We start from the raw sequence: 13,089 nt of genomic DNA, 5'->3' as shown, positions 1-13,089 counted from the left end.
CCACTCTGGCTGTGGCAAGACGACTCTCGGTTGCCGAATCCGCTCTGATGAGCCAGTCGTCGAGATAAGGGTGAACTCTGATACCCTCTCCCCTGAGACAGGCAGCTACGACCACCATTACCTTGGAAAAGGTACAGGGAGCTGTGGCTAGGCCGAAAGGCAAGGCCCGAAACTGGAAATGTTTTCCCAACACCTCAAAGCGGCCGAATCCGCTCTGATGAGCCAGTCGTCGAGATAAGGGTGAACTCTGATACCCTCTCCCCCGAGACAGGCAGCTACAACCACCATTACCTTGGAAAAGGTACAGGGAGCTGTGGCTAGGCCGAAAGGCAAGGCCCAAAACTGGAAATGTTTTCCCAACACCTCAAAGCGGAGGAACCGCTGGTGTGGAAGCCAGATAGGAATGTGCAATGAAGGAGCACAGGGTTTCCATGCGACAATGTCGTACTCTGAGGGCCTCGTTGACTCTTCGTAAGTCGAGGATCAGTCTAAAAGACCCCGCCTTTTCAAGGCACGACAAAATTAATAGAATAGCAGCTGCAGCCGCGTTCGGCGGAAGACACCAGGATCACCGCTCCGAGGTGCAGCAAGACTTGTAAGGTCTCCTCTACTGCCGCCCGTTTTAAGGCAGTGCCGCATCGGGACTCCACAAACACGTCTCTCACCGGGGCACCGAATTCCAGTTGGTAACCTTCTCTAATCAGGTCCAGGACCCACTGATCCGAGGTAATCTTGGTCCACTCCTCTAGAAAGAGGGAAAGACGTCCTCCTATTGCAGGCATGGAGGAGTGGACCGGCGTCCCATCATTGTGGAGGACGCCCCTGAATCTCCTGGCCTTGAAACAGCCCCTGCGGAACGTTTGTCCGAGCGAAAGGAGTTCCTCTGCTGAAAACGGGCACGTTGAGAAAACCCAGCAGAGCACCTCGGGCAATACCTGCGAGCTTCACGGAAGCGAGGTCTGGAAGAGGAGGGAAACACAGGACCCTTGGAAGAAGGCCTCGGCCTATCCTCAGGTAACCGCTGGGGCTTAGAATCCCCTAGGTCTTTCACAATCTTCTCCAATTCCTCTCCAAATAACAGGAGGCCCCAAAAGGGAAGCCTCACCAGCCTTTGCTTAGAAGCCATGTCAGCCGCCCAATGCCGCAGCCAAAGAAGGCGGCGGGCAGACACCGCCACAGACATCCGTTTAGCCGAAGCTAAAATGACAGGGCCGACTCCATCCGTGGGGCAACCTCAGAAAGGGGGCCTGCACCATCGGCGGGCTGTTCCACCGCCTGCTGTAGCCAGGAAAGACATGCCCGGGCTGCATAGAAACTGCAAATAGACGCCCTCAAGGCAAGGCCTGCAATTTCAAAGGACCGCTTCAGCGCGGATTCCAGCCACCGGTCCTGCATGTCTTTCAAAGCGACCTCTCCCTCTACTGGGAGAGTGGTCTTCTTTGTCACCGCCGTGACCAACGCAACCACTTTAGGCATCCCCAAAGTGGCCAAGAGTTCCTCACGCAGAGGGTAAAGCTGACCCATAGCCCTGGCCACTTTCAAAGGCCCATCGGGTTCAGACCATTGAGCAGAAATAAGCTCTTGAATGGAGTCATGCACCGGAAAGGCCCGAGTAGGCTTCTTAGTACTCGCCATCCTAAGATTAACAGAGGAGGCCTCGCCTTCAGCAGGATAATCAATCGAGAGGGCCTGCAAGGCGCCAGTAATGAGAGCTGGCAGCTCGTCGTGGTGGAAAATCCAGACCGCATTGGGATCATCCAAATCCAGTGGCAAACAGGCACCTTCCTCTGGATCATCCGTCCATGAGGGCCTGCCAGACCCCTCAGACTCCCCATAGCCCGACCACAGGGGGGGAAAAGGATATGCGCCACTTTCAGACGGGGAATTTACCCATCTATGTTTAGCGTGTTTCAAACGCTCGGGGGAGGAAATAACCTGGAGCCATCCCTGGGGCTTCAACACCCGGAAGGAAGCCAGGATTGAACGCAGTGTCAGACACCTGTGGCAGAGCTCTTTTCAGCATGAAAGCCTTATGCATTAAAAGCACAAACTCAGTGGAGAAAAACTCACCCTGACCCTCCGCCTCCGAATTAGGAGAAACGAATGTAGGAGCTCCTCTGGCAGCCTCTAAACAAGGCGTCCCCCTGCACTCAGACTCCTCCGCAACTGCGAGGGTCGAGGCATGCGGCGCTTCCAAAATGGCGCCCGCTGCCAGCTCCATCGAGCGGGAAGAAACATCGCTCACCATGCTCATACTAGCGTGAGCGTCTAAGGAGCACATTTTACACAGCCCCGCTGCTGACCTGCGTTTACCACAACGGAAGCAGCGCTTAACTCCCTCAGCAGCCATCGCCCGACTGGACAGAAATATGGCAATGAAATGGCGGCTTCGCGCCAAAACTTACCCCGTTCAGAACGGCGTCTGCGGGACCTCCCCGGAGGAGCTGGGCACCACTCTCACCTCAGAAGACCGAGTCAACGAGCTCCGGCCAAGCTGCACAACACCAGATTCTCTGGAAAGAGCCTCAGAACAGCCACTCAGTAAAAGCGCGCTTTTTTTTTTTTTAACACTGTGAGGAAAGTTGGAGGCAGGCAGCAACAGAGGGACTCCAGGAGGCGGGGAAAATGGGTAAGGCAAGGAAAGGGCGAACCTATATGCCTTTAAAGTGAGCACCACCAGCCACAACACCCCTGCTCAACTGGCAAAGCACAGGAGCCACCCCAGGCAGTCTGAAATCCAGGAGCTGATCAAGCTACGTCCACACGTGCTGGGAGATAGAGAAATACTGAAGGCAGTTGGGGGCTAGCCGTCCAAGGGTCACTGTGGTTTTTCAGTGTTCTGTATCTCCACCTGCTGGTAGGCGGATAAAACCCATCAGTTAATGGATTCATCTGGTGCTGATGACAAGGAAAGGCGCATTAGCGTTTAACTTTACAAGCGCGTTACAAACGCTAACGCACCTTAGTAAACATACCCCTTAGTAAGTTATTATACCAACAGATAATGCTTTTAAAACAAAAGTCAAACAAAAATAGGAAACAAAATCCTCCCATAAACAAGACAAGCAAAGAAAAAGGAATGAAAGGAGCCAACCACCACAAAAGTCAGGGTGTCACAAAATGGCTCAATTTATTAGCAAAAAGTCTTCAATATCTAATTTGAATGTACATTAAAAGGATTGCAAAACTCACTTTTACTTTCTTGCATAGTAAAATTAATCGCAGAGAAAGAAACATACAAATTGAGTCTGCCAAGGAAGGTTGTTTGGGCTGTACCTGCTATTAGCATCGGTTACTTTCCCTAGCCTAGCTTGTATTTTAGGGTTCTACTTTGTCCCTCCCACCCCCACAAAAAAATGCTAATCTTCTCTATAATTATACATTGGTACAAACAAAAAATTGTGATGCAATAATACTGAAAAAAAGAGTGTTAAGTTATAGTTATTACTTATTTTCTTTTGTTTCTGTTAGAATTAAAATATCAAATAGTTTATTAAACTTGCCATATCACTTGGCTTTACACAAGAACAAAACGGTATACAATACCAAAAATCAAAAAGTAAGGAAAGGAACTCTAGTAATTTAATAGGAAAGCACACACATACATAAGTGAAATAGACCAAAGATGTAGAGTCTATAAACATTTTGTTTTTCAGGCTCATTTACCATTACCATGTTTCTAACCACAAAGGCCAAGAGAATAGTTCACTGAAGATTTCAGTGAGCCTGGGGGTCAACACAGTTCTCAGCTCTTGAAGTGGGTTTGTTAATACTGTCAATATTCATTTCTGCAGTCATACTAAATCATCATTAACTCTGAAATACTTAAAGCCTTATTCACAAAAACAATTTCCCATTTTTTCCCTATGAAAAGACATCTTCAACAATTCATTGCCTTATAAATAACAATACAGGGTAAGAAGCTTAATGATAGTAGAAAATGGATTCTTTATCTTACCATCACAATACCACCTAAACTAAAGAATTCTGAACCCATGTCCTCCGTACCTTTATTTATACAGGTGGTTGGATTACAGGTCCCAGAGAACTTGCACATCCCATCCATCAGCCATCCGAGAAAGCAGCCTATATGATGAACATTCTTCTCAGTAGCAGGCTTAATTTCTGAGAAAACTTTCTAGAATGCACTTAGACCACTTCTCTTCAAAATGCAATGCAGTAAGAGTGTTCTGCTGCAGTCCCTACCTTCCAGGCAGCCTACAAGAAAGAAAAAGGAAAGGAGTGAACTTAGATTAGGGGTGTTCAGCATAAAAAATTTCATTTTTGTATCATTTCCAGTGTCATTTATGGGAATTTTAATTTTGTTTGGGGGTTTGTTTGGGGTTTTTTTGTTTGTTTCTGGGGGATTTGTTTTTCATTACAGCAGCAATATCATTAATAGCACAAACTTAAAAAAAAAGTGCACGCTCTTCCAAAAGAGTCTTTTTGCAAAGAGGGTACTGTGCACAATGCACAATCGTTCGTGCACTCGATAGTGTGCATGAGCACAATGATTTGTGAATGTACACACTATAGGAAAAGTGTGCATCCTCTTTACAAAGAGGATGCACTCTTCAGAAGACTGCACTCTACTAACACAAAGAAACAAAATTTCGGCTTTTTTCCCCCATCATTTTTGGAAAAAACACATAGAATGACATGGGAAATGTCACTGATATTTCTCATATTGTTTCATATGAATGCACATTCCTAGACCGGAATACAGTAGAAAATGATCACTCGACTCCCTAAACCAACTCCTCTTCTTCTGCTGCGCCTTCCATGGCTCCACAGTTCCACTTTATTTTTTTCTGCAAATAAAACCCTGATCCGTAAACACTTTGTGGAGCCACAAAGTGAATGCCACCACCAACCTCACCCCTATCATTTAAGGCTGGTGTTAATTCTGAGACATAAGCACAGCAAAAGATGGAAAAATTATCCACAACATGTATTGCCACTGGAAAATAGAAAATGCATATATTCTCTTAAGGTCCACCTAAACTATTTACAGAAAACACACCCCTTCAAATATGTGCTTGTTGTTGCATACATGTACAGGTAGTGCTTCTTCTAAAATCACTACATACACAAGCATGCTGATTTACATACTTAAATTATTTCTTTTACATCCGTGGAAATAAGAGTCAACAAGCAAATTGTAGGTGATTTATTGTTAGCTGAAAAAAATAAAAGTATACCTACAGCTTGATTGTTGGCCCTTATATATTTCCACATATTCAAGTGGACTAATATGACACTTTTTTTTAGACACATGTAAGCTTTCTAAAATCACCTTCTATAAAGAAGTAGCCTAGTGGATAGAACAACAGGCTTAGAGCATGGGAAGCCAAGGTTCAAATCACACTGCTACTCCTTGGGATCTTGGGTAAGTCACTTAACTCTCCACTGCCTCAGGGACAGACTGTATGCCCTCCAGGGAACAGGATTTGAGCTACTACTGAAAATGGCATAAGCTAAATTACAAATCCCTTCCCACCAATATGGATGCCATCTACCTACGTACTATCCTGATGCTCAGTTTACAACTTTCTGGCCTACTTCTATATTATCCTGCTGACTCACTTATCTTCTAAATAGAACAGTTAAAAAAAATAGCTTTAGTAAAATATAAGACAATCCACCACTTGTACCATTTCATTAAAAAATTCAATCAAGTTTGACATGATCTCCCCTTTCTAAGCCCATGTTTTCATGTCCATTAATCTACTTATTTATTTACACTTATTTTCCCCAAAAGACCCAAAATAATTTAAGATAAAAAGTACAGTAAAATCTATTACATAAAATCACAAATTCCCATACTACCCTTGTTAACATCCAGTAAGAGATTAAAGTTTAACTCTGCTGCATTACTAACCAGATCCTGTACCAAAGGAAAAACAGAACCGTTGAATTACTTACTCTGTCCAGATATTTGGCATGCAGAATCAAATTTTTTTTAATTACAAGGAAACGATACACAAAATTCTTTGTAGTCGTAATGACAGAAAAAAGAGATATTAAATAGCCATTAACAGTACTCCTGAAAATAGATCAAGTTACAGGGATATTTTCTACAACTAAAAAATTAGAAATCTTCCTCAAATATAAAATGCCTTTCAGTGAACTACAAGCCACTTGTGGTTTTCAATATATTCACAATGAACACACATGAGATATATTTGCATACAATGAAGGCAGTGTATGCAAATTTATCTTATTCATATTCATTATGGATATCTTGAAAACCAGAATAGCTTCCCCAAAGATTGGGTTGATAAACCCTTAGACCAGGGATTCCCAAATCTGTCCTAAGCGAACCCCAGCCAGTCAGGGTTTCATGATAGCCACAATGGATATTCATGAGATCAATTTGCACACACTGCCTCCTTGGTACACAGATCTACATCATGCATATTCGTTGTGGCTATCCTGAAAAACTGACTAGCAGGGATTCCCCCAGGATAGGTTTGGGAATCACTGCCTTAAACATTCATTTATTCTATAACCAATTATCAATTGCCTTAACTATCCATAATCCAAGACAATGTAAATATATAATTAAAAAATATCCAAATACAGTATAAACTTCATAAGTGTGGAGGAGTAGCCTAGTGGGGAGTGGAGGAGTGGTTAGAGCACCAGACTTAACATCCAGAGGTGGCCAGTCAAAACCACTGCCGCTCCTTGTGATCTTGGGCAAGTCACTTAATCCTCCATTGCCTCAGGTACAAAATTAGATTGTGAGCCCTCCAGGGACAAAGAAATACCCAGTGTACCTGAATATAATTCACCTTGAGCTACTACTGAAAAAGATGTGAGCAAAATCCAAATAAATAAAACAAGGAGAAATTAGGTCTTACTGCTCATTTTCTTTCCTTTAGTCCCACCGGACCAGTCTGTAACCTGTGGATTGTGCCCATCAACTAGCAGAGAAAATGGAAAAAAAAAAAGTCCTGTGTGCTGCGCCCAATAAAGGCTTCGTGCAGCCTTAAGATGCTCAGTATTTTGAACAACACAGCAATGGACCTATGTTCTCCATTTTGCTTGAGTTGTACTAATGTTCAACACATCATGGGTAAAAAAAAAATAAACACCTTCAAAAAAGTTAAACTGTTACTGAAAACTGAACATTGAATCTAAAGGGTTTTTTTTTTTTTACAAGGGTGCAAATAACAATATTAAAGTGATTAACAACAGGAAATGCATTAGGAAGGGCCTCTCGACTAGTTTAATGCAGTGGTCTTCATTAATTTTAGGTCAGGGCCACTTTGGATCCAAATGAAGGCCACCAAATGTTTTCCCATGCAGGGACATGACACTGCTGACCAGTGTGCATCAATGACATCCATCTCTACCAGGCCACCTTCAAACGTTTCATTGGGAAGTATCCTCAAGGAGATGGGAATTTCCAAATGTATTCTCTTTTTCTACTGAGAAATGCCTTGTTCCTTAAGCATATGGCTCTTTTCCCCATCCACTTCCTGTTTTCTGTCACAAACTTGAGAAGAGAGGCAGAGTAGTGAAGAAAAAAAATAGAATGAGGGCTGCCCCAGAGGTAAACTGGGACCACCATTGGCTCCCAAGCCTTGCAATAAAGAACACTGGTCTAGTAAGACTAAAGGAAAGAAAATGGGCAGATAAGACCTAATTTCTCCTTCCTTAGCATCCTCATCAGACCAGTACAGAATCTGTGGGATATACCAAAGTAGCTCCCAAGACGAGTAGGATTCCAAAATCTTTGTCCAAATAATTTATATCCCAAATGCCGTATTTGGTCATGATCGTAACAGTATTTTGTGACTATAAGAAGGAATGACTATCATGAATCTGCAGCTGCAAATCAGAGGTATTGCTTGCAATTCCATCCATGAAGTTGAAACACCTCTGGTAGAAATTTTCCAAAACTCAAGAGGTAGGTTCCTTTTGAAATGATAGATAGATAGATAGATAGATAGATAGATAGATAGATAGATAGATAGATAGATAGATAGATAGATAGATAGATAGATAGATAGATAGATAGATAGAGGTCTGGGAGGAATTGACTTTTTTGAATGAAGCTGTTCTTCTTTAACAAAGGCTGTGTCAACTTTCAGTTCTTTAGCAGTGAAGGCTGAGAATCTTTTTACCTGTATTACAGAGTCAATTGCAGGAATCACAGAAGGTTCAGGCTTCCCTGACTAAAGATAAAGTTTACATGGCTAGAAAGTTAAGAATCTAGAGAACTCTGAGGTATTTGAATGCGAGACTGTTGAATTTCCCAAAGCATTCAGTTTTCTCTTTACATATATTGAAAATTTATTTGGGGGAAATTCTTTTATTGCCAAAAGAAGTTTTTCCACTTACAGCAAAGGCATATTACATATCTAACTAATCTAAGAAATTACCTCAACAAGATAAAGCCTTATGTGCTCCTCAGATTCTAAACGTGAAAGAAATATCTAAATGTGGAGGAACTATCACAGGACAGCTCAGATTTGACTGCTTTTCTGGAAAAATCTGATTCTGAAATTGACTGGAGAAACTTTAATAGTGACTTTCTTATTTCCTCAAGATCGTGACAATATTTTGAGGTTATACTTTCATCACAAGCAAAAACTTTTTACGGGTCAGAAAATATGGATGTTTCCTGATTTAACTAAATGTACACAAGATCATAGAAAGTGATTTCTTTAGATGTGGCAACAAGTGCTAGCAACTGGTACCAAGTTTATTTTGAGATTTCCTTACAAATGTTGTGTGACCTTGGGTTCTCAGAAGTTTATCTTTTTTGACCCTAATCAGTTGAAATCATTCCTGGAAGCAAAAAAGTCAGAGATTCCCATACCTGCAGGCAAATAGGAACAGATGAAGATTTTGTATAGATAGGATCTCTCTCAAGTAATTCTTCTACAGGTTTTCAATGTTCACCCTTGTTTCCAGGGATTTTTTTTCTTTTTGGATTCCTCCTGTCTGTTGTGGACTGATATAGAACTTATATTTTTCTTCTTTTTAGTTTTGCTTTATTACGTAATAGTGACTTATAGTGTTTTTCCTATCAAACCCAACAAAATATCTCAGCTACTGCCCCCCCCCCCCCCATCCATTAAGCCATATCAATGCCGACACTGCCCATTCAAAGTGAATAGGCTGTGTTGGCACTAGCAAAGTTTAGTAAACAGGGGGGATAAGTTAGTTCACCTTATCTGAAAACTGGAAAAAGAAAAATCAACCTTGGAAATTAGAAGTGACCAAAGTACAGAAGAGACATGGGCCAAAAGTAACGATTTTAGCTACCTGAAATAAAGATATCACCTTTATTTATTTATTTGTTGCATTTGTACCCCACGTTTTCCCACCTTTTTGCAGGCTCAATGTGGCTTACATTATGCCGTAACGGCGATCGCCATTTCCGGAATGAGAAATACAAAGTAGTATTACATTTAAAGTTCATAAATGTTGAAATAAATTATAAAGTAAGTTAGATAAACAGTTCATTTCAGGCGTGAGAGATAAGGGAGTAATGCATTAATGTTCATTAGTGACAAACTGATTGAAGCAAACAGGTATAGCGAGTTCGATTTTGCCTGGTTCTGGTAGAGTTTTGATGCCAGGTCATTTATGAAGGATCATTATGGTATGTCTTTTTGAACAGGTTGGTCTTTAGTAATTTCCAGAAGGCTGTCAGGTCATGCGTTGTTTTTATGGCATTTAGTAGTGCATTCCATAGTTGCGTGCTGATGTAGGAGAAGCTAGATGCATATATTGATTTATATTTAAGTCCTTTGCAACTGGGGTAATGGAGGTTCAAGAATGTGCATGATGATCTTTTTGTGTTCCTGGTTGGTAAATCTAAGAGGTCTGACCTATATACCAGGGCCTCGCCATGAATGATTTTATGAACCAGGGTACAGATTTTGAACGCATTTCGTTCTTTTAGTGGGAGCCAGTGTAGTTTTCTCTTAGGGGTTTGGCGCTTTCAATATTTAGCTTTTCCAAATACGAGTCTGGCTGCAGTGTTTTGGGCAGTTTGGAGTTTCTTAATGATTTGTTCTTTGCATCCGGCGTAAATGGCATTACAGTAATCCAAGTGGCTTAACACCATTGATTGTACCAGGCTGTGGAATATTTCCCTTGGGAAGAAAGGTTTTACTCTTTTGAGTTTCCACATTGCGTGGAACATTTTCTTTGTTATATTTTTCGCGTGGCTTTCTAGTGTGAGATTTCGGTCAATTGTAACTCCCAGAAGTTTCAGGCTGTCCGAGACAGGAAGGGTGTAGTCTGGGGTGTTTATAGTGGTGTGTTTGATCTTGTTATATTGTGATGAGAGGATAAGACATTGTGTTTTTTCTGCGTTGAGCTTTAGTTGGAATGCATCCGCCCATGAGTTCATTATTTGGAAGCTGTGATTGATTTCACTTGTGATTTCTGTTAGATCATGTTTGAACGGGATGTAGATCGTGACATCGTCTGCATAGATGTAGGGATTGAGGCCTTGGTTGGATAGTGATTTGGCCAGTGGAGTCATCATTAGGTTGAAAAGGGCTGGTGATAGCGGCGATCCCTGGGGTACTCCACATTCAGGTTTCCATGGTGATGATGTATTCGAATTTGATGTCACTTGGTAAGTTCTTGCTGTTAGGAAGCCATTAATCCATTTCAATATGTTTCTTCCAATCCCGAAGTATTCTAGGATGTTCAATAGTATTTTATGGCTAACCATGTCGAACGCGCTGGACATGTTGAATTGTAAGAGGAGAACGTTGTTGCCAGTTGCAATTGTTTGTTTAAATTTGGTTAGGAGCGTGATTAGTACTGTTTCGGTGCTGTGGTTGGATCAAAATCCTGATTGAGATTCATGTAGTATTGAAAATTTAGAAGAAAAGACAGAATTGTTTAAACTGGCGTTACTATTTCTGTGCACCAATTTCCTAAGGTCTTCCTGCAACATTTCACAGTCCGCATAAGTTTTACCAACCTTGAATAGTTTTGTGTCATCTGCAGATTTAATCATCTCACTGTTCATTCCGATTTCCATATCAATTATAAATATGTTAAATAGTACCAGTCCCAGTACTGATCCCTGCGGCACTCCACTGTTCAATCTCCTCCATTGAGGGCCATGACCATTTAACCCTACCTTCTGTTTTCTGCCCAATAACCAATTCCTAGTCCAGACCAGATCCTTGCCTCTTATCCCATGACTGTAATTGTCTCAGGAGTCTCTCATGAGGAACTTTATCAAAATCAACTGGCACTTCAAGAAGGCAGACCATTGGCCAAACTAACCATGGCAATGCCAGTAGGAAAAGTCCGCCTCCTGAAGTATTCCTCAAGCACAGACCGGAAATGGGAGGAACACCCCAGATAGATGTCAAGGAACCAAGACTGCTCTACTGCCAGGAGTGAAAGAAGAAGCAACGCTAGAGATAGCTAACACTAAAAAAGGAACTGAAATAGCACCCTAAAAGCGAATGCACAGAGGATGCCCCAGCAGACAGAAACAAAGGTGCAGGAGTGCTCTATATGACAACCCGCAACAGCTTCCCACAAAGCAATATGAAGATGTGTCCACGCTATAGAGATAGATGGCATGCAGAGAAGTCCAGGCAAGGATGGAGCCCGCTCCAAATGTAGAATTGGAGGTGCAGCCAACAGTAGAGCTGGAGTTTTGATAAACGAGTCTACCATGAAAGTGCATAAGCTGTTTAATTTAGAGGATAGCTTGTTGAATATTGATGATTTGACAATATAGCACAATTTTATAATACCATCTGCAAATGATTTAGTAATGTTTCTTTAGGAATAAGGTTTTATCTATAAGATCCCAATTACAACTAACTGATTAAGCCACATTGAGCCTGCAAATAGGTGGGAAAATGTGGGATACAAATGCAACAAATAAATGTTAGCATTAAGTGAAAGGGATGAGACTCCCAGAGATTAATGTGGAACAACTTTACTCCTATGGAACGTAATGATATGAAATTATTGCTTGAAGTGTTAAATCTCACTGTAGCTTATATCTTTGCCCCACTTTTGTTATGAAGAATGTATCTCCATTTTTTCTTGGGAAACTTACAGAATGGTTCAATGAATTTTGTGGATATTTCCCTTCTTCCTGGGGTGAAATAGTCCTTATTCCCATTCCAAAACATCCTAAAGAAGATTTACAATCTGTTAGTAATTTTCGGCCTGTAGCTTCCATCCCTTTGTTTATGAAGGTCTTGGAAAAATATGTAGTGAAATTATTGTATATATATATATATATATATATATATATATATATATTGTAACGCTCCCGGCCGCTGGGTGATGCAGAAATGCAGCCCTCTGCTGGCCGGGGTCTCGCTTACTAGTCTCTTCGGAGTTCCCTTGTCCCCCAAGCCAAGCTATGTATTGCAATTGGCCAGGCAAACTGCTCAGCCACAGACTTCCAATCAAAGCAGTTCACTTGGTGGTAAATCCCTAGTAACTCCAGCAAAACAGCACCGAAGCAAACAGTTCAAACCAGGGGGTTTCCTTTATCTTCCCCCTCCCTTTCAGAATAAGTTCAGCAAGCACAGCACCGAAACAAACAGTTCAAAACACAAGGGGTTCCTTTATCTTCCCCACCTCAGCATATTCTTCAACTAAGCTCTCTTCAGGCTCCCTGGTACTTGGCTTCAGGGCAATCTGTAAAGCCATGTGCCCTTCCTGCTCTCTACCCAGCCTCATTGGCCCAGGGCTCCTGAGCAGGACTTTGGCTGGTCTTCTCCTAGTCACTTGCAAGCACCCACCTCTATATCTGGGGCTTCTGCCTTAGTCAGGGTGACTGCTCAGGCATGTCTTCCTTCGGCTGGGAATCCTCCCCTGTCCCGTTCAGTGTGCCCCGGTCACCCCTCTGATTCACGGGCTGTGACCCCTCGCACTCTCCTGGAACTTCAACTAGGATTCTCCAGCCTTCACATACATGCAAATGAGATAGTCATCAAAATGCAAATTCAATTTATTGAACTATACGGCAGTCTTGTGGAACTCACTTCTTTCCAGCCGTTAGTCATCTTAGTACAAATTCTCTCACTGAGCCCATCTACTGTGGGAGACCTGGGTCTCAGTGTAAAA

General features: G+C 42.2%; 1 protein-coding gene across 1 annotated transcript in view; it reads right to left on the bottom strand.

Annotated features, from left to right (window-relative positions):
• BAZ2B (bromodomain adjacent to zinc finger domain 2B) overlaps positions 1-13,089 on the bottom strand; it is a 914,692-nt gene that overhangs the window by 814,337 nt on the left and 87,266 nt on the right. The window contains exon 2 of the mRNA XM_030210692.1: positions 4,009-4,218. The gene's annotated coding sequence lies outside the window, so the exon portion shown is untranslated. The remainder of the gene's footprint in view (positions 1-4,008; positions 4,219-13,089) is intronic.

This window comes from Microcaecilia unicolor, chromosome 7 (genome assembly GCF_901765095.1).
Source record: "Microcaecilia unicolor chromosome 7, aMicUni1.1, whole genome shotgun sequence".
In the NCBI taxonomy this organism is placed as follows: domain Eukaryota; kingdom Metazoa; phylum Chordata; class Amphibia; order Gymnophiona; family Siphonopidae; genus Microcaecilia; species Microcaecilia unicolor.
Note: the sequence above shows the minus strand (reverse complement) of the source record. Positions and strands in the feature narration are given on the sequence as shown.